Here is a 27,747-nt window from a genome sequence, read left to right as displayed (position 1 = left end):
CTCTGATTATCCAATCTTTTGTAACTTTTTAAAAAATGTCATAAATACAGGCAACACCATATAGAACGGTTCCACTGTTTATTAAATCCCTCTTCTGTCCAAGTCCCGATCACCATATGCACAGCTATTGTGGGTTTCTCTATAAGTCCAGTAATGTGAACATGAGCTTGTCACCTCCTCTGCTCTACAGGACAGAAAAACAAAACAAAAAAACAACCCAAACAAAACAAACAAACAAAAAAACACCAGCACAGGCCTCTGGTGGGTTCAACTTTACCTTGACATGATTAAGATAATGTACGAAGAGCCCTAAAAGTGCCACAAATGATCTCTAAATACAATATAATGTTTACTTCTGTTCATAAAAAGATATAGGGCTTCAGAGTCAGGATAGTGTATCTTCTCCATAAGGGTGTGAGGCATGAAACAGACCTAATATCTTCATGATCCCCTCCCCAATAAAGTATCTCTGTGTTCCAGAGTTACCCTGGTAGGTATTGAATGTTTGTATCCCCTTAAAATTCATATGTTGAAGCCCTAACCCCCAAATGTTGCTATATTTGGAGATGAGGCCTTTGGAGATTTAAGGTTAAATAAGGTCACAAGGGTGGGGCCCTGATCCTATAAAATTAGTGTCTTTATAAGAAAAAACATCAGCAATACCTCCGACCCCTGCCTCTCTCCTCACACAGGCACTGAGGAAAGGTCATGTGAGGATATAGCAAGAAGATGGCCATCTGCAAGCTAGGAAGAGAGTTCTCACCAGAAACTGAATTGGCCAGACCCTTGATCTTGGACTTGTGAGAAAATAAAGTTTTGTAATTTAAGCATCCCATCTGTGATATTTTGTTATGGCAGCCTGAACACACTATACCCACTCTGTAAGGATGGTGTGGAAAAGAAGGTCCTGCTGCAGCATCATTTTCCAATTACCCCCTTGATAAAATCCACTATAATACTGGTACAGTCATAAGCTGGCTTCACATATTCTGAACCCGCTTGATATTTCAACTTGACTCTTATTCTCATGGGTGACTTGGTGGATTTTGGAGGTTCCCTGCTGGAGTGCCTTCTGACTGCAACTCCTGTGACAGGCCCAATGACCAACCATCCTGAGTTGCCTGGGACTGAGGAATTCCTGAGACTCAGGACTTTTGGTACTAAAACAGGGAGAGTTCCAGGCAAACGTGAGCAAGTTGGTCATCCTAGATGGGCAACACATTCTCTTTCCCCAGTTACTGCTCCTTCTACAGCGTCAGATTTTCTGACAATCCACACAAGACAGACTTTTTCGGTTGGAGTCCCATTTCCCTTCCAGGAAGTCCTCTTGGCCAAGAGTCAAAAGAGCTCCAGGCCAGCTTTTCTCGCATATGGTACAAATTTGGTGCACAAGAAACACTCAAACATGACTTGCCCTGACAAACTATGGGAATCACAGCTGATCCTAATATAGCAACACTCCTTTACTCCTCTGCCCAAACTTCTCACTGGCCCATTTCCCCTACCCTGGGATTTCTCAGATGTGAGTCAGGCACTATTGTACTTCTCAAAACCCATGGGACACATATCAATCTCCCTAAGCAGTGCCACTGAAGTCCCACTCAGTAGACTTGAAGGGGCGTGAGGAAGCATAACGGCTCTCTCCAAAGATCCTCCTCATGAAATCACCTCTTTTATAATCTTCTTCTAAGCCTTGAAACTGGCGAAAAGTTCCAGTAATTGAAAAGCCAGTTTTTGGACTGTGGTAACCAAATATAGGGAGCAAAATTGCCTAAGGGCCCCAGATGCTGCGGCACTCTGAAATCTTCTGCCACATTTGCACCAAGAACCAAGATTTCCATGGGCTGCTCCAGCCAGTGACTGAGTGCAACACAGATCATAAGGCAAGCTTCTTCCTAGGAGGACCCTCTGATGGCAATTTTGGCTTGAGCAGTCCCAGCAGCCTTTGCCAAATCTTCCTTAGACTGTACCGCAGTCTAGGACACTTCCACCAACCTCCCCCCACCCCCTTCACTGCATTTGACTTCCATCAGTCTGATGGTTCTCCCAGCCTTCCCTGGCTCCCTCCCCATTCCCTCTCACAAGTGTTTCCTCTGATAAAATTCTTGAATGTTTAATGTCATCTTAACAACTGCTTTGTAGAGGGCCCAGACTAACATGAAGATACTTCCTTTGAAAACATGCATCTTGTCAGGACCTCACTTGGTGTTTCATAGTTGTTGTATCATAATGCAGCAGGCAACACTTCCAGTTCGATATCCACTTACGCTACTTACTAATCACAGGATGAATGAATGATATGGTAAGAGGGAACACCAGGAAAACTATGGGATTTTACTTTACAGTTCTTGTTCAATCCACTCTAGGTTTTGTTAAAATATAGGTCTAATTTGTATGAGTATAAAGCTGAAATTTTGGTAAGAATTATCATAGTGGGTGCTCAATGTGTGAGTGAGAACACTGTATATGTAAATCTGAGTGGGCAACTGGTCTTGGGCCAGGACTTGGATGAAAGGGTTGTTACATGCTACCTTGGAATTTCAAAGCAACCTCAACCCCAGTATCAGCATTTTCCTTTATTCCTTCACATTTTCTTCCTCCCCAATCCCTTCTCATTTTTCTCTTCTATCTTTTCACTGTATTTCTTGTAGTGCCACTGCTTGAGATGTTGCTAAAAAGCAATAGTGGAAGTAGAATACAGAAATAGAATAGAGAAGCCTTTATTTTGCTTTTATCTGAACCTGGGAAGTTGTTTAAAAGTGTATCCCAAAGAAGGCAGAATAAAAGTAGCTTTTTATACTTGTTCTCCAGAATTTCAAGTGTCCCAAATCCTCCACTCCTCTTTTTTTTAGAAGAAAAACTTCTGACTGTAGTATATTTTTATACAAAGGTGTGTGAAAAACATCAATACCAAAACTATACTTTGATAATATCCTGACAAAAACCCAATGCTTTTCCAAGCAAAAGAATTCCTCTCTGTAATTTGTATCAAGGACTGTCAATTGTCAAAATATGACAACATGCCTTTGTCATCATTATTAATATCAGGGAATTAAGAAAGGTTTACTGTGGTCAATTTATTTCCCCATATTAAAAAGAATTGTAGCGGATGTGGAAAATAAAGACAGAAGAAAATAAATGGCCACCCTTCAAATACTATCATTCTTAATTTGTTTTTTACTATGCATAATTTGTTTTTACAAAAATATTACTTCACCCCCATGATGTCTAGCACTGGGCTCTGACCTCCCCTGAGGATGTGGTGCCCCTGGGACCTCTGACACCCAGGGGTCTGAGAGGTCCTATTCTGGGGAAGTGCTGGGGTGTGTGGCTATTTCCCCACCTGATAGCCTCTGTGAAAAAAAAAAACAAAGAAAAAAATGACTGAGTGGCTATTCACACTTTATCATTTGAGGGCTGGTTATAGTTAACGCTGACATAAGAGCGAAGTATTGGTTCTCACTTATACTCTAAGGGAATGGAAACCAGGACAAACAACTGATTTGGTGGAAAGTCCAAGATAATAGTAGTCAGGCCTTTATTATGGCCAGAGACTATTTGCCAATGATGACAGGCCTCGAGCTGTCCGAACAGTCTTGACTTTACAAGTGCTTGACAGGAGTTAAAATGTTTCCCAGCGCCCAACAGTCAGTGCCAGTTCCCTCAGTTAACCGGCGGTTGAGGGCAGCAAGAACCCTCCGTGTGCAGAGTCAAGGGGCAGGAGACCAAGTGAAATCGCAAGACACTGGGTTAGCGAAGGTGGCTTTGTCCACCGCAAAGACCACGGTGGCTGCGGCTTAGCCCTACTACTCCAAGGGCAACAGTGCTGAGCTGAAGGTGAACGCCCTTGCACAAGTGGCCTGCCAGGTGCAAGCACCAGGGCTTTGGGGTTTTTCTAAATGGAAGCATTACAGAGGAAATGTAAAACACTGGCTCCACAGACAAACTGAGGGGATTAGAGCAGCTCCAATACGAGCTGTATTATCTTAGACAAATCACTCGCCCTCTCCTGGCCTTAATTTCCCCGTAATGGAAACGATACCATTTCTTCCTCCTGGACCTGTTGTGAAGAAAGGATTCAAATGGCATGGTAATGCTGGTGTTGGGTACAATACATGACACGCAAAATCTGTTACAAGAAGGTGGTAATAAATAAAACTCCCAACCCTTCCCCGACACCGCCAGCGTCTCTACCGGACCCACTTCCGGAGCCCTTTCACCTCAGCCGAACGCAAATCCCTCCGCGCTTGCGTCACTTCCGGGAGACTCTGGCGGCGACTCCTCGAAATACCCGGATGCAACTATCATGGCTGCCATCAGTGAGAGACCGCAAGGGAGATCGAGTGAAGAGCTGCCCGGAAATCGCTCAGAGTTGGGGCTTCAAGGAGGCCTGTCAAAGGACAAAAGATGAGATTACTGGGCGGCAGGGTGCCCCAAACGTCCTAGGAACTGCGCTTCCGCGTTTCCTGTTAGTTTGCCGCCAAGTTTTTCTAGAGGAGTCCCTCCTTTTGGCAGGGTGGGGCCTCACTTCTTGCTTGGGCCTTCCTTGTGTGCCGGGTTTTGGTTTCCGTTACCCCGCTTAGCCCTGGAATTGCGTGGGCAATGCGGGCGCTGGCCGGGGAGGAAGGGGCGGGGCAGAGGCTAGGACGGAGAGAGGTGGGGCGCGGTGGGAAATTTGGGGTAGCAGAGGTTTGGGGCGCCCCACTAAATGCAGGCAGCGTCAAGCTGCTGCCCCATTGGAGTCTGGTTCCTGTGTTTTTGGCTGACATACACCTTGCCGTGGGGCTCTCATATTTGGCCATAGGGCTCTTCCCTGCTGACCCAACCATAGTCAGCATTAGACTTTGATCCTCGAATAATATCCAGGATGTGTATAATGAAGTATGCGATTGGTTTTTTAAAAATCCCAAACATAAGCAAACTAATAATGTTAGTTTTAAGTTTCAGAATTAATAGGGGAACTCTACATGTTGAGTATGGGGTTGGTTTTCTTTTAAGGTTTAAATTTGGATAACATGTTAGTGCTTGTGAGATTTTTTAACAAAAGCACTCAAAGTAACTGGTATGAGAAAATATGCTAATATTTAAAATATTCAGAAAATTGTTGCACTTTGCTACTGCGCAGTTGTCATGATGAAACACGAAGACACCAGAATTGTACCTCAGGATAAGACTTTAATTGCGAGGGGCTTCTGCAAATACAGTAATTCTAAATACAGATATATTCATTTCAGTTAGTTCTCTTTGCACAGTGGCCTATAGGTTTTGTCTTCTAGTGAAACAGGAACAAATGTGAGTTGATTGGTTAACATTTCCTAGTAGTTAAAACGACCTTTTAAGTGCTTAACTGTATATCGGTTGCATTCAGAACCTCAGTTGAAACCATTTTTATTTGTCTGAAATATGTAATGAACTCATAATGTAAAAATACATAGAGAATGTTATAACAAAAATATAGAAACTAATATGTAAAGCAAGTTGACCCCATAAAACATAGTTTTATATTTTGAATATAATTTGAGTTTTCACTTAAACTCTCAAAATTAGAAGAGCTGACCAGAAATGCTTAAAAAAGAAATGTAGACATTTACCCCTTCTCTAAACATGCCATTGTTTGACCAGAAAACAAAATGACATTGGAAAGCACCTGGGATTTATTTTTACAGTTATACTATATGCAAGGTACTGAGTTGATAATGGATAAAGAAAGTGCTTTACAACATATAAAGTAATCTATCGATCATGACAACAGTTAATACTCTCACTCTGACCAAATCATGTCTCCTTATGGTACATTTTAACCTCCCAAACTTGTGGTTCTTGTACAAGTATTAATATACAGGGTTGTAATCATATTTTATAGAAAACAAAAATAAATGAACTGTTTACACATTTTGAATATTTTTTCTTGTTTATATGTTGTTTCAGATTGTATTTATAAATGCATTTGTACACAGTAGAGTCCTTAGTAACTTGATAATCATAGTTTTTTGTATGGTTTTTTGCAGGTAGGTCTACTGGGTTCTTGGCACAGTACCATATGGACCTGGACAAAGCATTGTTAAGGTGGAAATTTTTATTGTATTAATCAGTTCAAACATTTGACCAGTCTATTTATTTTCTAGCATTTTAGTCAAATAACTAGATGTGGGCTTCATAATAGTGAGCAATATTTGTAGGATAATTGGTCACTTTAAATTTCTTCCCAAATGTAAAATTTGATCTCAAATAGTTAAATTTTACAGAGCACTAACTATATGCCAAACTGTGTTAAGTCCTGTACATACATTATCTTAATACAGTATCATGAGTTCGGTCTGTTAAACTCCTTTTTTTTACAGATGGAGAAGCTAGGGCAAAGAGGGATTAAGTTCCTTGTCCATGGTCCCAAAACTAGAGCCATATTCTAGAGGCTTTCTTTCCATATATTTGAGGACTTTGGTAGAAGAATAAGAATAGAAGTTAGGAGCTGGGCTCTGGTACTACCACCTACCCTGCTTTGTAAATTAGGGCAAGTCATTTAATCTATCTGAATTTCATTTTCCTCTCCTACAAGAAATGAACACTTTCAACTATTATATTTTTATTGAATCTTGAATCATCAAGAATCCTTAAGAGTGCTTTCACCATTGTCTCCCCTATTTTCTTCCAAGCCTCTGACACTGTTCCATGAGTTTTGATGCACATGCACAGGAGTGACGACTCTCCCTTGAGTGCAGCCTGGTCTGACCACATTGTAAGATGTGTCAAATTGTAAAATAATGTGCATCTTGGAATTGATAACATATAATAAATGATCTCTGAGCTCCTTTCAACCCCAATTCTATGACGTGACTATCTAACTTATTGCTGGTTTATGTATTTTTTAATATGAATGAATCAAGATAAAACAGGCTTCTTGGTAGTGGAAAAGTTGGAACCATTCCTGTCTTTTTCATTGCTAAATCTTCAATACCCAGAACAATGCCTGGCATGTAGTAAATGCTCAGTAAATATTTGTTAAATTAATTCAGCAAATCTTCATTTTACATTACAAATACAACGTCTTAAAAAATTGTGTTTGACTTGAATTTGACATAAAACAGAATAGTATCAACAGTGCAAAAATATTTTGCTAACATTTTTTGGGTTCAGGAGTGTACTGTTAGAAAACAGTCGTCTTTGTTTCCAAACGTCTTTTCTGTGCGTTGTTATTGATTGTCATCAAGTGTGTGGTACATTTTGTTCCTTGAAGAGGTATAGTAAAAATCGAAGTGCTGGCATAGACTTTTTAATAAGGCATCAAACTTTTTTTTAAACTAGCAAAAGTATGGAAACACTGATTAATTATGTAGAGATTCTCATTTTAACAAAAGTTGGAAAATGTTATTTGATATCTTTATTAAATTTTCATGTTTATTCTGGAGGTGATTAAACATACCATCCTTCCAAATATACAAATAATATTAAATATGACTGAGTTATCAATGATGAAAATAAACTATAATTGAAAGATATTTTGGAACTCTGGGCAGAAAAGTATTCAAGTTTTGGGGTGACTAAGTGTAAGATAATGTAAGTAAAGAGATTATCCCAACTATATTTATAGTATGTCTGATGAGGTCTGTACTTTCAGTTAGAACCAGGAAGGGGACACAGTAATTATACAGAGTTCTAGACTATTTTCTGGTGATAATCAGCTAAGTGTTCTGCTGTGGCCAGAAAAGCCAACAACCTGTGAATTATCATCAAAAAAGGATTTGGGGGAAATCAACAAAAAATATCTTACCCTGAACAACACAATGGTCTATCTAAACATGAAGGGACAGGCAGTTATTTTACATTCATGATGGATAGATCTAGAATGTTCAAAATCCTTTTAATTCTTAAATATGACTATAGATATTGTTTTCCTCACTTAATTCTGGAAAAGCTATATGCCTACATACCCACCTTTTAAAGACTAAAATACATAGCTAGTAAAATTTACATAGCTACTAAAATTTCTGCCACTAGAACAAAGCTCTGTATCACATTACAGCATATTATTACTGGATGAACATTAACCACTACTCTGAATTTCCACTATCAGTTTGCTTTTCTCAGGGCACCTTTTCATAGAAAACACAGTTTTTTATTCTTTTGTAAGTCACAGCCTGTGCAATAATGAGGAGGGAGAAGTGTTCACTTCTCTTAGTGCTTATTCCCTTGCACCAGCTGTGTAAATGTATCCTTTCCCGAAGCCCCAAACTCAAAGGAGAATAAGGCCAAGGGCCCACGAGACATTATAAATTCAAATGAAATAATTCAATTTATGAGGTTTTTACAGAAGTTTATGTGTATTGATTAAAGGCTTATTCCTCTACAGTTCTGGAGAAGTGAAGGAGGAGTGATATTTATCATTAAATTTGGGACAAATATGTTCATCAAAACGTGTTGAAAAAAAAAAAAAAGAATTTTTTTAAGTACCTAATGGTAGTGCTTTGTACCACCTCAAAAAACTTTTTGTTTAAAACTTCTACTATTTTCACATCTTTTTTTTCATCTTTTTGTTTCCCTATAAATAAATCAGTAAACCCCCTCCCCCTTCCTGGGCTGCCATCCTCCCTAACCTCCTGCCAGCTATGATTTCATATGGCTTCATCTGGATAAAATCCTAGGATACATTCATTTTGTTTTGTATACTCCACCTGTTTAAGAATTTATGTCAAATATATATGATTTGGAAAATCTGACATTTGGATAAAATAAATATAAATCAAAATAATAAAATCAGAAAGTCATGGGACACTTGAAAGTAAACCAGAAACAAAATTTTAAAACCTTCTCTGGTTATTTATAAGTATCACATTTAAACTCTAGGGCAAGTAAATCCCTCAAAAGTTTTTAGAAAAGGAATACAAATGGAATGTTGCTAATTCATTATTGTTTTTAGTTTGGTACATTGAAGGTAAAGGATTTTGCAAGTTCACGTAGCAACCTTATTCTTCAAATTTTGATTTTTTTCCCTTTGAGGTCTCAACCATGACTTCTTTTAATAGAGGGTGTTTAGAAATGTTATGCTGCAAGTTGGTGAAGAAGTACTGCATCTCCTTTCTAATACTTATTCGAAAATCATTTTTTTAAAGTAATCTCCCACTCATCGCGGGGCTTGAACTCACAACCCCAAGATCAAGAGTCAGATGCTCCACCGACTGAGTCAGCCAGGGACCCCAGAAAATCATTCTTTATAGTCAAAACTTAAAGTCTTGATGACCCATTTTCATAGGCAGAAAATTCTTTTTATGCTCTGCCTTCTAATTTGGTGACTGTGAGAAGTCTGTTGTTTAACAAATGACATTTATTAATGCATGCCTACACGGTTGAGAGAGAGACATGAAAAGATCTACACCTTGCCACAACCCTGGAAGTACCTGTATGAGAGTGACATTTAAACATAAGTGCGAGGAAGGATGACCTGTACTATGGTGAAAGTATGTACAGGGTAAAGAGAGACACAGGTGATCCTTCCTGAGGTCTGGAGAGCATGTTAAAAGGGGGAGAGGGGCTTCATAGAACTGTGATACCTTGGAGAGTCAGGATCCTTTGAGAAAGCACTCTAAATAATTTGGTGGCTGTGTTTCTTCACAGGGATAGTATTAACATAGGACAGGACAGTTTATCACTGTACTGGACTCCTAAGCGATATAAAATACTTAGCATCCTTGGCTCTGTGGTCTTTTCCCACCAACTAGCCTCAGTTGGCATCATGAGGAGCAGTTAGCTTCCTTGCTTCTCAGTTCTGATCGTTACACATGCTTACACAGACTGCATTGCTTTCGGATGCTTTCTGTCCATGTGTGTCATTCTCATTTATTCCTTGCATTCTCCAAAGACTTTGGTACCTGACTCACAGTTTCTCTCCCTGCCCTGAGTCCCACCTTTAAGCCAGGTTACATAAAATTCCATGTGGGTAACCCAGGCGATACCCTCGTCTCTTGATTGCTTCAACTTCTCAAATTCAGTGACCTTTACCTTTTCTATAAAGCCACCCACTCCCTGGACCTTGTCATCACTTATGTCAACTTCACCCTTAAAAGCTTAAAATAAACTCTTCTACTTTGTGCCCATTTTCCCAGCTTCCTAACTGAATGACTTCCAGTGCATCTATACTTCAAGAATTCCAGGCCCTTGACTGTGCTACTCTCCCCTATCAGTTTCTTTTCGCTTCCCATCACTTCAGCCACTGCACAAGACTCTTGCAATCTTGTTCTTCTCTTAAACCTATTCAAGAAAACGCAACCATAGGTCAGAAACGATAATAGTAGCTAACATACACTGTTTGCTTATTGTATTCCAAACCTTCTTCAGTTGACCTGGATTGTCTCCTTTAATCTTCATAATAGCCCTATGAGATAGGCATTATCATTATTTTCATTTTGCAGATGAAGAAACTAAAACACAGTTTCTGTCTACTAAGTAGGTCTCTAGAGTATGAACCCAAGCAGTTTGCCCCTAGAAACCGTGCTTTTTTTTTTTTTTTTAAGATTTTATTTATTTATTTGAGAGAGAGAGACTGAGAGAGAGCGCACATGAGAGGGGGTAGGGTCGGGAGGGTCAGAGGGAGAAGCAGACTCCCTGCTGAGCAGGGAGCCTGATGCAGGACTCGATCCAGGGACTCCAGGATCATGACCTGAGCCGAAGGCAGTCGCTTAACCAACTGAGCCACCCAGGTGCCCGAAACCGTGCTCTTCCCGATCACTTTAGACTACCTTCCAAAGCAGCTGTCTTCTGTGCTTCCATGCTTGGACTGCTGAGCTGTTTTAGGGACAGAGTGGGTTTGGCTAGATGGAGAGTGTTGAAAGTACTCCCATTAGCCCTTGGTTCCTTAACTACCCCTCGTGGTAAGTTTCAAGCCAAAGCCAAACCAGGAAGCATAGAGGGAAGTAACAGTGATTAGGTATTTAATGCCCTCAGCTACTTTTGGGTGTCTGTTAGCTAGAGGGAGGGGAAAACTAAAGAGAATATGCATCAGTTTGGGGGCTGGACATGACATGTCACCTCTGCTTGATGACCAGGTAACTACTGAACCGGAGAGACTGAACTTGGCTTTATCTGCAACGGAGTAGACAGGAGAGAGTCCGTCTGTTTTTAGAACAGTCATTCTCACCAGTTTTTCTTCTGGATTTCTTTCTCTAGACATCCCTCTTTTTTTTTTTTTGAAGAGACACAGTGAGAGAGGGAACACAGGCAGAGGGAGTGGGAGAGGGAGAAGCAGGCTTCCCGCGGAGCAGGGAGCCCGATGCGGGCCGATCCCGGGACCTGAGCAGAAGGCAGATGCTTAATGACTGAACCACCCAGGCACCCCTAGAGGTCCCTCTTTTTGTCATGGATTTGTTGACCCTGACATTATCACCTTAAGTAACAGGATAAAGCTCTTGAGAGCTGATTGTTCCAGTTAATTGGACCTACCTGGGTGGCCCTGTAAGTAGTTATTTTAGGGCTTTGGTTTTGACGGTGATTTTTGGTTCCCTGTATAAAAAAACCTTGCCTGTTGCCATTCTTAGGTACTTAAAAGGCAAACTTTTATTTTCTATGTATTTAAAATAATACCAATGACTTCTTACCTTTAATATTAAATGCACCATAATTTCTGTATTACATACAGAAATTTTATCTTCACCACAATTCTGAACCTGAATTTAAGTTACTCAATTTCAAGAGAGAAGGTAACCTCTAGTGAAGTAGGGATTTTCTTAGAAACCCCTTTCTGCTTAAAAGACTTTCTAGAGAAAAACCACACATCGGAGGACATCAGTAGCACAACAAATTTATATTCACGACTTTGCCTGGCAATTCTTCCCTGTCTCGCATTCTTCACAGGAGCTATTTTAAACTTCTGCTCACCTAAGACCTTCCCTGTTGTGTCCACCATCCCCTGTACCCCTTCACTCAGGAGATTATTTTACTTCTCATTTTCTCAGAGAAAAGAAAAACCATAAGATGGAATCTTTCTCAAATTAGTACCACCAAACCTTCAAACTTACTTAATTGATACCCATTCTTTGTCCTTCCCTCCTTTCGCAATGGAAAAGGTAACCCTTTTCTGATGCAAGGCTCTGGATCCCTTCCCAGTCCTACTTCCTAGTACCTTTGTTCCTTTACCTATCTGTGGCTCCTTCCCATTGGCATTTAGGTATTTTCAAGTCTTTTCTATCTTAAAAAAATAAAACCTTCCTATAGGAACTCCTCATTTTCCATTCTGTTTTTTACTTCTTTACAGAAATGGTTTATGAAAGAGTTCTCTCTATACACTGTTCCTTGCTTTGTATTCCTAGTCATTCTCCAACCAACTGCGATATTTTACCCCAACTGAAACTATCAGTTTTAAAGGTCTCCAACTACCACTGCATTTCTAAATCCACTGTGCACTTTTCAGACCTTACCTGACGACCTTTATTCAACAAATGACAGTTGAACCACTCTCTCTCCTTGAAATCTCTTCCTTGGCTTCTGTGACACCATTGTTTTCCTGGTATCAGATAACTTACTTCTCCAGCCATTTTTCTCAGTGTCATTAAGGGTATCTATTCATTCATTTTCTCATTCTCTTACTCAGATATTTACTAAGCATCTGTTACATGCCAGGCACTGTACCAGGCGCTGGCAACAGAATTTGACATAAAATCGAGTCTTTCTCCAGAAAAATGCACTCCCAAACATACGCTCAAACTTTTAGCAAATGTTTTCGAGCGTTTCATGATCACTAAATACTTGTTTATCACTGTAGATTAAGAGACCTTGCCTTGGAACTTCCAATTTCCTTAGTAGAAGCTTTTACAAAAACATTAAAAAACAAAACAACCTAATTAAATAAAAAAAAAAGTGGCGGAGGGGGGCTCAGAAAATGAAAATGAAGTCAGCTTTTCCCAGAAGATTTTATAACCATTGGATACTTCCTCTAAGATGTTAAGATTAAACCGGTTCCTCCAACCTAACATTTGTGGACAAGCTACTGTTTCCCTACCCTCCAACCCCCACTCCTCTATGCCTTGATTGGTGTCACAAGAATAAAATTCAGCAAAGAGTCTTAACTCATCCTTACAAAGGAGAAAACGAAGTGATAGAGTTGGTATCATTACTTTGAAATTAGATTGAATAGGATTCTAGTTTCTACTACGGTTCAAGCGATGTGTAGGATGTCAGCTTCAGAGAATGGGGCAAGCAGAAGGCTGAGTAATTCCTCACTTGATGAAGCTATTTCTAGTAACAAGAGAAGGAAATGGTGCTGGTGTTGATATCTTGTGGTCACAGTAATAGGACATTTACATTCTGGGCACTATCTTTTTGTGCCATCCATTGTCTCCCACCGGCCTCCAAAACATGTGGGTGCTGAGAAGATCCACCTCTGTCTTCTCATTACATGTTTTTAAAGGAAGAATCTTTTAGTCACAGATTCCATATTGGAGTTCCTTTGATCACTGGAAACAACCAGGAAAAACAAACAAACAAATGGTAAGATTCACGTTTCTTTTGGGACTATTGTGTATGAGATAAACTGTTTGCCAACATTTTTTTTTTCATCCAATGCATATAGTAAGCATCCACTGCTGTGCTCAACTCTGGTCATGTAATGATGAGTAAAAACAGATAAAACCTCTGCTCATAAAGCTTATAGTTTAGTGTAACAGATCACCAGTAACCAGATAACCACACAGAAATATAAAAATACAAATTTAACAGGTAGTAGGAAGAAGTATAAGGTTATATGAGAGTCTATATAACAAGAGAATTTGACTATGGTAGGGAAGTCTTAAAATGATGCTCAGGCTGAAGACTGACTAAATGTTATCTAGGTGAAAAAGGAAGGAAAGTGTTCCCCAGATAAAAGGGCTTGAATGTGTAAGAATCTCTGATAGGAGAGAACATTCAGGAAAGAGGCAGAAGAAAGGTTGGGTGGCACAGGGGAGAGAGTGAGGAGGAAGTGAGGCTTGGGGTCATATTTGAGTTTTGAGAGGATCTCCTTGGCTGAGGTTGAAGAAAGGACGAGAGTAGGGCAGAGTGCAGGAGAGAAGACCAATCACCCAGGTGTGAGATGATGGGTGCTGGGGATGGAAACGAAAGGGAAGAAGTTGATTGTATTTGGTAATTCATCTTGGGTATGAATACTGGATTAGATTGGATATAAATTTTGCTAATAGTTAAGCAGAAACTAAATTTTGATTATTCCTTTTGGCAGTGAAATAAGAATTACTGGTTAAGGGCACCTGGGTGGCTCAGTTGGTTAAGCGACTGCCTTTGGCTCAGGTCATGATCCTGGTCCTGGGATCGAGTCCCACATCCGGCTCCCTGCTCAGCAGGGAGTCTGCTTCTCCCTCTGACCCTTGTCCCTCTTGTGCGCTCTCTCTCTCTTTCTCTCTCTCAAATAAATAAAATCTTTAAAAAAAAAAGAATTACAGGTTAAAATATATATATATATGCTTTCAAAAAGTTACGGAAGACCACACTGGGACACAGGTTAGGCCCTCCTTGAAGCTTATTATATACACTGAATATGAACAACTAAAGCCCCAAATTGGAGAAAATTGAGTCGTGGACCTTCGAGATTCAGCCTCCAGATTGAAAAGTATCTCTACAATTTTAAGAATAAAACTAATTTTATTTATTTGAGAAAGAGAGAGAGAGTGGGGGGGGGAGGGAAGGGGAGGGAATGAGGGAGAGGGCGGAGGAGGAAGCAGATTTCCCGCTGAGCACGGTAGTACCTTGGGCTCCATCTCAACACCCTGAGATCCAGAGCTGAGCCAAAATCAAGAGTTGGACACTCAACGAACTGAGCCACCCAGGCACCCCAAGAGTAAAACTAATTTTCAGAACCAAGTTTGAGATTATTTAGCTTGTTTGGATGGCCTAATGGAACATTCTTTTGTTAATATTTTAAGTGGTTCTTTTACCCTCACCCCTTCCGTAATTGTACTTATCTGTAATTTAATGCATTTAATTTAAATGCAAATTTAGACATTCCTAAAAGATAAATACCTGTGGTAAAATTGCATGGAGAGGGTGTTTATCTTCCCTGGCACATTTTCTGTGATAGTGAAGGTTTGTTGCATTTCTCACTTGAGGGCAACCAGCAAGCGTTGAATAACAGGGACACTTACTACGGCCACACATCTGAGCTTGTCAGATGTGCAGTTGCTTCAGACTAATTGGAATAGGACAGTCCTAGATTACAGCACCGGGTGTGTTGGTGTAATTAGCGTAATTTTTATTTTGTGTCCAACTGCAGGGCAGGCTTCAGGGTTGGTAGCCTCTGCTCATCGGCCCGTGATGTCATCAAGGACACAGGCTCTTTCCAGCTCTTTCTGCCACCTTTTGTGTTGTGTTGTGTGGGAAGGTGTGTAATTATGACGCCAGGGTCAAGCTGGAGCAAGATTGCTGCAGCAGCCGCGGGCATCACACCCAGAGCTCTGCCACGGCTGTTCCCACAGTTCGCAGCGGTCTGCAGACTGACCTGGCTTCTTACAAGCTTCGCACTCTCCTTTGAGATGGCCTCTGACACGGCTTCTCAGGTTCCTGCCCTGGCTGTCCGTTGCATACTGCCCAGGGTCGCCAGAGCCTCTCTTGACTATGAACGCGTTCTTCATTCGTCGTTGGCTACTTCTGAGGACTTGCCCCGGGACCGGAAACCCTCACCGGTAGAAATCTAGACTGAATAGATTGAATTGATAGCTTTATAAATTCCATTCTCTTCGGCGGTTGTGTCTCCTGAGAGGCTTCACATTAAGGCCCTTTTCTTTTTTCCTCCCACCCACCACACATCACTGATAAGGGTCCCACCCTTTATCCTGGACTTGCGTAATTGGCTCAAAGAGTCTAGATCAAACATAAATTTCCCTATTGTTTCCATTTTCCTAAGTACCTTTCTTTGAAGGTGTTTTCCTTACCTGTCTCATTATCTTAGGACTAGAGTCCTTATAGTCTTTTTTTTTTTTTTTAAGAATTTTTTATTTATTAGTGCATGAGAGAGAGAGAGAGCAGGGGCAGAGGAAGAGGGAGAATCAGACTCCCCACTGAGCAGGGAGCCTGAGGTGGGGCTCGATCTCAGGACCCTGGGATCATGACCTGAGCAGAAAGCAGTCCCTTAACCGACTGAGCCACCCAGGCACCCCCTAGAGTCCTTATACTATGTTGTGATTTCTCTGAGAGGTTTATCTTGGTTGTTATTTGAAACTGGTATTAAACAAAAACTTGTTTAAATTCTAACTCCATTGAGAGGCAAAATGAAGCGGCCTCCCCTTTCTCTGCTCTGGTAAGGCTTGCAAAAACAGATCGCTTTGTTACCTGAACCCCTCCTTGGCTCCCTCAACGATCCTCGTCTCCTGGGTATTGCTTCAGGTTTCCTGTGGAAGGAGCTTCAGAGAAGCTTTTCTGTTATTCCTTAAGAACTGTCTCGCCATCTGCCCTCCCCAGACAAAACCATTCTGCCTCCATCTCCACGTAAGTTTGGTGGCCAGAGCACAAACTCCCCATCATCCATGTTTTACCTCAAAGGAGAATGCAGATGCTGATTTTATTGAGCTTTGTCCCTGTGCCTCAGATTGGCTGGACTGTTACTCTTTCAACTCTGAGCAACTAGGTTTCTTACGAGGAAGGATGACCACTTTGATTTAGCGGAGACTAAAGCCGATTTAATTGCCAGCAACCACATCCTCAACTTCCAACTGATTAGGTCCAGTTACCTTGGTGGATCAGGTTTCCCCCAGGGACTTAGATCAAACCAACTGACTTCATTTTTGGTGCTGGTAAATGTGTTCTTTTGCCAGTTGAAGAATCCAAGTGGGCAACTTGCTGATTGGCACCTTCAGAGGAACTGAATAAGAGGGTATGCAAGATTTTTATTCAGTTTAAAAAAATCCAGAGGTCCAAGTATTGAAGGCCTCACTTCCAGGAGCTTTGCAACCGTTGATATAGGACAAAAGTTTGGCCTTTCCTGGCTCAAAGATGCCCCATGGCAAGGAGCCTACAAAGAGGACTTTGTTTGGGACCACTTCCTTGTAGGATCAGAAAATCTGGCAAGTAAGCTTTTCATCTCTGTTCTTCTCTTCCATGTGGATTTCGTATGGCTGCATGGACGCACGGCGATACTCAGCATCAGTGCTTCACCCTGTTAATGGGTCCTGAAGACATGGGCACCCTTTTTTAAAATCAAACTTATTAATATTCATACAACAAAATACACAAATACATACACCTGTATAACCACCACCACAGTCAAGATACAGAACATTAGCATTACCCTAAAAGGTCTCGGTGTGTCCTTTCCCACTAAATCCTCCCCCACCCAAGTCCCTGGCCCAAGCAGCCATTGGAAGTAACACCCATGAGATGAGGCTCTATCAGTGTGAAATAAACCTGTCTTTCCTAGAGTTATGGATAACCCCACTATCTGAAAGCATTCCTATGAAACCTTCATAAGCCAAATGGTGTAAAGCAAAGTAGCATTTACCTTTAATTTATATGGAAGATTGTTTGAGTGTTCCCAGACCCAAAAAGAGATGCATCTTGCTAACGAATGCACAAAATAAATCAGGATAAAGAACATGCTCACAGACACAGTTCAGAGCTATGGCAGCTTGATGCTGAGATGCTGAGTGTAGTTCCTGGGGAGGGAGCTTCGTGGAGCTGCTCTTGCTACTTGGGGTTCGGGCTGCCCCTATAATGGCTTGCTGCAAAACAAGCACTGGATGCTATTTTTGCCTTACACATTTCCATCAAAGTGAATATCCTCTCTGGATTTCTTTTGGTTAGGGAAAACAGGTACTCCTGCGGGTCTTTCCTAAAAGCAAAGCAGTGTTAACACAAACTCAAAAAGTGGGGGACATGTATAGAATGTGTTCTCTTTGGGTCTGGCTTCTTTCATTCAGCATGTTTTAGAGGTTCATCCATGTTGTTTATATATCTGTAGTTTGTCTCTTTTTATTGCTGAGTATTATTCCACTGTGTGGATATGCCACAATTTGTCCATTCACCTATTGATGGACATTTGGATTGTTTCTCATTTGGGGCTAGCTTTTGTTTGGACATAATGTTTTCATTTGTCGTGCGTAAATACCAAGGAGTGGAACGGCTAGGTCATGTGGTAAGTGGATCCTTAAATTTATAATAAACTGCCAAACTGTTTTCCCAGAGTGATTGTGTTATTTTATATTTCCACCAGCAATATCTGAGAGCTCTTGTTCCTCCACATTCTCACCAATATGTAGTCATTTTAATTATAGCCATTGTAGTGGGTGTGTAGTAGTATCTCATCGTGGTTTTAATTTGCATTTCTTTGATGACTACTGGTGCTGAGGATCTTTTTTCTGTGCTTATTGGCCATACTTGCATCTTCTTTTGTCAAGTGCACAAATATTGATGAGCAACTGATTTTACTAGGCAGCGTGACACCTCATCTCCTGGCCACTTGAACTTCTAGTATGGGTACCAGAGTTGCACTGTCCCTACCCAGCCACACACCCTCTTGGAGCCGTACCTCCTCCCTTTCTCTAGGTCGGGGATCAGTAAACTTATTTTGGGGGCACCTGGGTGGCTCAGTTGGTTAAGCGACTGCCTTCGGCTCAGGTCATGATCCTGGAGTCCCAGGATTGAGTCCCGCATCAGACTCCCCGCTTAGCGGGGAGTCTGCTTCTGCCTCTGAACCTCTCTCCTCTCGTGTTCTCTCTCTCATTCTCTCTCTCTCAGATAAATAAAATCTTTTAAAAAATAAATAAATAAAATACAAATATTTTGTAAGGGCCCGATAATCAATAGTTTAGGCTTTGTAGGTCATGTCACAACTCTTCAGCTCTGCTTAAAAGCAGCCAGAGACAACATGTAAGTGAATGAATGTGGCTGTGTGCCAATGAACCTTTACTTATAGACCCTGAAATCCCCCAAACCGTCTTTAGATTGTTTTTCAACCATTTAAAAAGGTAAAAATTATTCTTAGCTTGCAGACCTAAGCTTGCCAAACTCTGCTCTGGATGGTTCACACGATCTCACCCTGTCCTTAGCGTGCAGTAGTCACACAGTTAGAGGAGTTTGAGTCCAGCTCCCCACTTACTGGTCTGTGTCCTTGGGCATCTCTGTCGCCCTCACTTTTAAAGGAGACTTTCTGGAAGTCCCAAACAATGCTTCCACTTATATTTCGTTGGCCGAAACTTAGTCACATGGCCATGCCTAACTGGAAGGGAGGGTGGGAAAGTCATCCTAGCTACCTGACCATGTGCCCAGCTAAAATTTTGGGTTCTGTTACAGAGGCTGAATTGGTTTTGGGGTAGGTAATGCAGTCTGTGCCATACACGCCTTGTCCACAGCCCTATTCAGATATTCTCTGAGCCCTAGAATAGGCTCCTGAATGAAACTAGACACTACCCTCAGTCACAGCTACCTGCGTGGGAGTTGCCTTGTGGAGCAATGATGTCTGTTAAGTTACAATGAAAAAAACAACAGATTTTCAAGTCCAGTGATGCTCAGTACAATCAGTGAAAACTCCTGTTAGTATGGACAAAAATGTCATCCCCCAAATCTTTAGAATGTTACCATTTCAGATCTCTCTTGTGATGTTCTATTTTCTATACTCTTCCAAGTTCTGGATCAGATTCTGAGGTTTCTTCTATTTCTGGTGATGACAATGCTTTGGTGAACAAAATGTCAGCATGGACTTTTTCTACCCTGCTATTCGGTAAACATTCAAAATAAGCAGGTATAATAATTATTTTAAATATTTTGCTTTGGGTTTTTTCCCCCCCTCCCCTAAATGCTTGTCTCCACAGCACCTGAGATTTTAAGAAATTGATAGTTTGAGTGGTAACATTTGAGTGGAGGAAGTCTTTGTTGGCCATCTCCAGAGGATTACATTTGAGTGGAGGAAGTCTTTGTTGGCCATCTCCAGAGGATTTCATGATTGATCTAATCTTATTCAAGATCTTTGACTTCCTATTATTTATATAATAGTTAGATACATGGGAAACTCTTCCAAAGTCATAGAAATAGTCATGCAGGAATGGCTTCCACAGAGCACACTCCTCTTCAAATGTCCACAGAAGAGGGCATCCCAAAAGTTTAGGCAAATTAAAAATATTAGGGTGGAAGTGGGGGCCTTAGATTATTTGGATTTAGATGGCTAAGCCTTTCTGTTTGGATTAAAATAACATGCTTTTATACTGTTATGGAACAGACAGAACATGTTTTATTTACAATTTATATACTATGATTTTATTATGTTTCTAACAGTTGGCAAAACTGCTTTGCTTTTGTGGAAACAGTGCAAGCACATGTTTGTCTGTTGGAATCCCCTCCTCCTAAAGCCATCTTATGCTGAAAATGTATCCTCTTCAAAGTGGAAAACCATCACCATCTTCTTGAGGGCTCTCTTGGAGGGTGTTATTGTTATGTTAGCCAGAGACCTCTGGGTTTTAATGTAAGTGTTTGGGGTCACCTAGAGTAGTCCATAGTTATAGAACGAATTGATTTATTGTGAAGTTGATGTATTACAATTTTTAAATCAGTAAATGACCATTCTTGAAAGCCTGCTGGTTTTTTGTTTGCTGCTCAGTAACATCTTTGGGCACTGAGAATGGGATCCTATTAAAAAGAAACCTGCATGAGTACTTACTACGGCTTTCATCTAGAACCTCTTTGAAGCATGGGTGAAGAAGTCAGTCTACTTGATCTGAGATTTTTATTATCGGTAAAAACAAAATAAACAAAATGTATTTTTCCCAATTGTAAAAATAATCCGTATTTACTGTAGAAAAAGAACACAAAGTTACCAAGGAAAAAATTGAAATCATCCACAGTCCCACTACCCAACAATAACTATGTTAAACCCTTTTACAAACATCCTTTGAGATGATCAAATTAAGTTAGTTGTCTTTGAACCAGTTAAGACTTACCCAGTGGCCCACCCTAAAGTGATTTGTGATTAAGGGAATTTTGAGCCTCTCTATAACCCAAAGACTGCTTTCACTTAGCACCTCACTGGGAGAAATATTTGTAAAACGTGAATCTTCCTAAGTGCACGAATTGCTAACACTGCAGCACATACCCAAACAATCCTTTATGTATTTCTCAAGACCTTTTGGAGAACATGGTTTCTAGGATGACCATTATTTTGTGATGCCTTGATAATAGGACCAGCAGAGGTTATACTTCCTTAAGTGCATGAACAGTGTTTCCCTTGGCTGTGTGAAAGAAGGAAGAAAAGGGTACAGTTGGAGGATACAATCCCATCATCTCAGATATTAGCCACTTCCTGGCATCTGAAAACCATGAGGCACCTCTGCAAGAAGCAAAGACAAAATATTTGCTGAGCTACTTTCTTGCTTTCTGTGTGTTGGGATGGGGTAGTGGTGGTAGCTGACTAAGAAGACTTCCAGGGCAGACATCTTTGTAATCCCTCTAATGCCAAGCACAGAGCCTGTAGCCTTGTACTGCAGTAGTTAATTAGTAAAAGTATTCACAGTTGTGTTAAGAATAATCAAGGTCAAAGAGCACTTGAGGACACATACTGACACCAGCTCACATCACACATACCACTTAACCATGTAAGAGATCCAGATCTTAGCCATGGTTGTCACCCTTCTCAGACATGTCGCTGGCCCAGTAAATTAATATCTAAGAATGGAGGCAGGTACAGGAAGGATCTGCAGACCGACATGAGGACATGGCTGTAATCTGCGGGCACATGCCACCTAGCCCTGCACGTTTGTACCGAGGTGGCTTTCTGCAGCAAAAGGAGATCTCCATCTTGGGAACTTTCTGGAGAAGACATGCATGTACAGTAAAAGTGCTTTGTTTTGCAGCAGCACACCCTCCTGACTATCTGCATCAAAACTGCCTGTAGTGCCTTCTAAAAATGCAGGTTCTTGACTCCCAGTCCAGATTTACTGAATCAGAATCCCTTGGACTTGAGGTCTAAATGATTCTTATGCACCCTGTTGTTTGAGAACATGGGGTTAAGTAGTGTTTTCAAGTTTTTGACTCTGACGTAGAGTTAGAAATGTTTAATAAAATACTTATTCCTACTAGGGCAGTACATTCATATATTCTATTCCATTCTTTTCTATTCAGTTTGCTGACTCTGATCCACTAAGTTGATTTCATGACCCACTAATGCTGAAGTAGGAAATTGGATTCAATGACTTTTAGTGTTTCAACATTAAACATTCTCTAACTAGGAAGAATTGAACAGCATACAGAAAATAAAAATAAATGTAAATATAAAAAATAAAAAAGATAAAATGTCATTTTTTTTTCTCTTTTCAGATTGTAGCCAATATGAAGATTGTCAAAATTCATAGAAGCACAGCAGATGATATGCTTTACTGGGCTTTACTCTCTTGCAGCTGAACAATCAAAATCTTTGGGCTTCAGTTTTCATCATCTATAACAGGAAGCTAATATTCCCCTTTACATTCTTAAAAACTCTCAAATGAGAAGGGTGCCTGGGTGGCTCAGTTGGTTAAGCATCCGACTCTTGATTTCAGCTCAGGTCATGATCTCAGTGTCGTGGGACTGAGCCCCGGAACGGGTTGTGCGCTGAGCGAGGAGTCTGCTTGTCCCTCTCCCTTTCCCCACTTGCGCGCTCTCTCTCTCCCTCAATAAATAAATAAAATCTCTTTAATGAGATTAAAACTATGAGGAAGCTCTGTGAACTCTAAATGCATACACTGATATGACATTAATTAATTGTAATACATCAATGTAATGCAATTAATGTAATTATGTCCTTTTACATTAATTGTAAACTTGAAAATGTTTGGACATCAGGGCACCCCTCTCATAACACCTGTTGCTTTCTGGTCATAACTTACACTCTCCTTGATCCGTGGTGGCTGGGCTTTAGAGGAAAAGGCACTGCAGAAATCATGTGAATGTTGATGCAAATATTTGGTTCTTGCTCTTACATTCTTAGTTGCTTTCATACAAGAGAAAATGTCCTGAAAAAACACACCTGGGAGAGCCATCTAGATCTTTGGTCTCTGAGATATGTTGGTTTTTTTTTTTTTTAAGATTTATTTATTTTAGAGAGAGTGAGCAAGCGAACACAGGGGAGAGACAGAGGAAGAGAAAATCTTGAGCAGGCTCCCTGCTGAGCACAGAGCAAGACATGGGGGCTTGATCTCATGACCCCAAGATCATGACCTGAGAAGAAACCAAGAGTCAGAGGCTTACTGACTAAGCCGCCCAGGCGCCCCTCTGAGATATGTTTTTAAGCCTCATAACCAACACCCCCCAGTCATTGTTGGGAAAGTGGTAAAATACATGTTCATTAGAGCATTTTTTTAATCATTTCAAAACATTGCAAAATGGTTAAAATATATTGTATTCGGGTGCCTGGGTGGCTCAGTTGGTTAAGCGGCTGCCTTCGGCTCAGGTCATGATCCTGGGGTCCTGGGATCGAGTCCCACATCGGGCTCCCTGCTCTGCGGGAAGCCTGCTTCTCCCTCTCCCACTCCCCCTGCTGTGTTCCCTCTCTCGCTGTGTCTCTCTCTGTCAAATAAATAAATAAAATCTTTAAAAATAAATAAATAAAATAAATTGTATTCATATAATTTAATACTAACAACTCTTCTAACATATATTTGGATATACTTTAATTTGGATATATTTTAATTTCATGAAAAATTGTTGATGTATTGTGGAGTAGAAAGTTACATATTCAATATACTGATGATGTAAATATGTAGGTGTGTAAAGGTGCCAAAAGAAATTAGTTATGCCATTCTGCTTTATATTTTTCATTTTCCAAGTGCACACTGATAGACAAAAAAGACTCCTCCTAAGACCCTGTAAGCATTGGTATAATGGTAGCATTACTCTATGCTTTGATACATCTTGGAGACTGCCAGTATCAGTTTATATAAATACTTTGTTCTCTTTTTTTAAAAGATTTTATTTTTTTTATTTATTCATGAGAGACAGAGAGAGAGACAGAGGCAGAGGGAGAAGCAGGCTCCCCGCGGAGCAGGGAGCCCGATGCGGGACTCGATCCCAGGACCCTGGGATCATGACCTGAGCCGAAGGCAGACGCTTAACCGACTGAGCCACCCAGGCGTCCCAATACTTTGTTCTTTTATTTTTTTTTATTTTTTTATTTTTTTTTTTAAAGATTTTATTTATTTGACTTTGTTCTTTTAAATGCCACTGTAATAGTAAAACAAAGTCCCCAACTGATGAACATTTAAGTTGTTTATAATCTTTTGTTCTTACCAGCAATGACGAAATAAATAATTTGTACCTATCACATTCAATATATATAACTTTACGCACAGGATAAAATCCTAGAAGTGGAATTTCTGAGTTAAAGTACTTTTGCATTTGTAATCAATCGTGACACATATTGCCAAACTGCCCTTCCTAGAATCTGCTTCATCAGACACTCCCAATTAGTAAAGTAGGATAAGGCCTACCACCTCACCAACACTGTTATCAAACTTCAAAATGAAGTTAGGCATCTTTTCTTCAGAAACATCAGTATTTCTTTTTCTGGGAACTGCCTGTTTATATCATTCCGTGTTTATATGTTAAGAAAATTTGCTCGTGCCTGGAGATTAATTGCAAATACTTGACCCATGTTGTTGTCTTTTACCTTTGATTATGGTGATTTTTGTCATGCAGAAAAAAATTATTTATATAGTTAAATTTTATTGCTTCTAGATTTCTTATACATACTTAGAAAGGTAATCCCCTCCTTGCGGTTATAAAATAATTCTTCCATGGTTTCTCTTTGATCAAAATTTAAATTTTTGATGGGGATCAATTTTGTTTTTCCAGATGGCTACCCCAGATGACCCAACTCAATTTATTGAATAATCCATACTTTCCTCCACTGACTTGAGATGCTACCTTTATCACATATTAAATTCCATATGGGTTTAGGTTTATTTTTGGAATTTCTGTTGTTTCATTGAATTGTCAACTCATTTGTCCGTAGCACAGTGACTTATTTATTGCAGGTTTGTAATATATTTTAATATGTCAGAGAGCTCATCTCCCCTCATTTTCCTTGTTCAGAATTTTCCTGTTTATTCTTGTTTAGTTCATTTTTTAAAAATTGGCTTGTGAGGTTGTTTAATTTATAGATGAATATAAGAATTGTCATCTTTATGATGTTGATGCTTCCTCTCTAAGAATATGGCATGACTGGGGTGCCTGGGTGGCTCAGCCAGTTAAGCGTCTGTCTTCGGCTCAGGTCATGATCTCAGGATCCTCAGATCGAGCCCCATGTCGAGCTCCCTGCTCAGTGGGGAGCCTGCTTCTCCCTCTCTCTGCCCCTCTGTGCCGCTTGTGCTCTCTCTCTCAATAAATAAAATCTTAAAAAAATATGGCATGACTTGTTCAAGTATTCTTTTGTGTCACTCACAAGTATTTAAAGTTTTCTTCATATTGATCTTCCACATTTCTTATGTTTATTGCTAGGCATTTTATCTTCTTTTGGTGGCCATTATAATTGAATATATCTTTCATTAAATCTAACTGGTGGCTGTTTGTATATATGAAAGCTATTTTAATTATGCACCCAGTCAATTTACTGAATTCGCTTATTGTCTGTAGTAGTTTTTCAGTTGGTTATCTTGGAGTTTCCAGGTGTACAATCATATCTGCAAATAGTGGCAGTTTTACCTCCTCCTTTTCAATTTTTAAAAATATATTTATTTATTTATGAGAGAGAAAGTGAGAGCGAGAGAAATCACAGAAGGAGAGGGAGAAGCAGACTTGCCACTGAGCAAGGAGTCCGATGCAGGACTTGATCCCAGGACCTGGAGATCATGACCTGAACCGAAGGCAGACGCCCAACCGACTGAGCCAGCCAAGCGCCCCTTCTTTTCAGTTTTTAAACTGTTTTCTTTTGTCTAGCTGCACTGCAGGCATGTATCAGGTTTTTTTTTCTTTTATAATTCTTTAATTTCTGCATTTATCTTATTTCTTTCCTTCTGTTTTTGCTTGGTTTACTTGTTCTTGTTGGCATTTTGACTTTCTTTTGGTTTTGGTCCTATTATCTATCTTTTTTTTCATTGAATTTTCATGGAAGTATGTTTTCTACCATGACTATACAATGTTAATTCTACATTTTGGAATTGATTGCTGTTTTCTTTATGGATTAATATATAGTCAAGTTTTGTGAAAGTTCACATTAGAGTTTAATATTATCAAAGAAAACGTAGATATAATTATTAGTACACTATTTACTTGTTCAAAGGAAACCAGTAATGGGTTAATTTCATCTAATGAAGGCAAAAATGGGAATATTTTTGCAGTTTGGAAGCCATGGATTTTCTCTTCTTTGGGTGAGCTGCAGATTAGCTGGCAGCTAGCAAAGAGGCCAAGTCAAGGCATTGTGATCGTAGGCACCCAGATGTGTCAACAAAGAAAGCAATTCCAGTTGTTAAAAACTTTTGAGAAGACTGAGAGTTTTGCTATTGGCACAGGTGACACTGTCAGTGTCCTCTATGACCTTGTCCACCAGGTCCATACCATCTCCCTTCTCAGAATCTCTCCATGTATGACAGTTAGATCATAATGTTGTTATAATCTTCTAGAGCTTTACTTATTTTTTAAATTACCAATCTGCCACGACCAAGAGAGATGAATTACAGTTTCCTACTACCTAGGTTTTTCTTTCATTTCTCCTTATATCCTCTGTTGCTTTCACATAATATTGTTGCAAAATTATTTGATTCACAGATATTCATTAACTGTTCACCTTTACTGTGAATTATAATCTTTAGCATTATATATACTGTCCCCTTTTTTCTGGTTGGTTTAATACATTTGGGCCTGAATTCAGCCTGTATGTTATTAAGATGTTGCTTTTTGAGGGTTTTTTTTTGGTATCTCTTTACTCTTCCTGTGTTTTCAACCCTTCAGAATCATTTTATTTTTGTTGTAGCTCTGTTATATAGCATAGATTTGAGTTTTGCTTTGTGATTCAGTCTAAAATTCTTTTTAAGAAATGAGTTTAGCCCTTTTATATTTATTTATTTGTATGTTTGGTCTTACTTCTGTCCTATTGTTATACTTTTTTGTATTTATACCGTCTATAAATATTTTACTATATAGACTGCTTGCTTTGTTTTCTGTATTTCTTTTGATAATTAGGAAGGTTTGTTCCAATAGTTACCTTTGTAATATCTTGATTGTATAACAGCCTCAGTTCTGTATTTATTCAGCCAGACTTTCAGTATTTGTAATTCCCTCCCATAAGTAATAACAAATGATCAGCTGGATTTCATTCAGATAAAAAACTTAGGCTCTGTGAAAGACAATGTCAAGAGAATGAGGAGACAAGCCACAGACTGGTAAAGACACACCTAAGAAAGGATTGTTATACAAAATATACAAAGAGGGGCACCTTGCTGGCTCAGTCCATAGAGTATTCAACTCGTAATCTCAGGGTTTTGAGTCTGAGCCCCACTCAGATAGATTGGGGATAGAGATTACTTAAAATAAAAAAAAAGTGGAACACCCAAAATATACAAAAAACTCATAAAATTGACAATATGAAAATAACCTGAGGGGATCCTGGGTGGCTCAGCTGCTTGGGCATCTGACTCCTGATTTCGGCTCAGGTCATGATCGCAGCGTTGTGAGATTGAGCCCCGTGTCGGGCTCTATGCTCAGCACCGAGTCTGCTGGAGATTCTCTCCCTCTCCCTCTGCTCCTCCCCCCACTCGCACATAAGCACTCTCTAAAATGAGTGAATAAAACTAAAAAAAAACACCATAAAAAATACCTGGTTAAAAA

The 27,747-nt window shown here is 40.0% G+C and overlaps 1 long non-coding RNA gene and 1 other non-coding gene across 2 annotated transcripts; both read left to right on the top strand.

The window, feature by feature from the left end:
• The first annotated feature begins 3,213 nt into the window (after positions 1-3,213).
• LOC123325238 lies at positions 3,214-3,303 on the top strand. The gene has a single exon (XR_006540337.1). It is a non-coding gene; the product is annotated as a small nucleolar RNA SNORD88 (small nucleolar RNA).
• A 1,192-nt stretch (positions 3,304-4,495) lies between these two features.
• LOC110589573 lies at positions 4,496-13,428 on the top strand. Its single transcript, XR_002480899.1, has 3 exons — positions 4,496-4,516; positions 6,009-6,066; positions 13,408-13,428. It is a non-coding gene; the product is annotated as an uncharacterized LOC110589573 (long non-coding RNA).
• The last annotated feature ends 14,319 nt before the right edge of the window (positions 13,429-27,747 follow it).

Source organism: Neomonachus schauinslandi, chromosome 6, assembly GCF_002201575.2.
Source record: "Neomonachus schauinslandi chromosome 6, ASM220157v2, whole genome shotgun sequence".
NCBI lineage: Eukaryota > Metazoa > Chordata > Mammalia > Carnivora > Phocidae > Neomonachus > Neomonachus schauinslandi.
The sequence above is the reverse complement of the archived record's forward strand: the minus strand, read 5'-3'. Positions and strand labels throughout refer to the sequence as shown.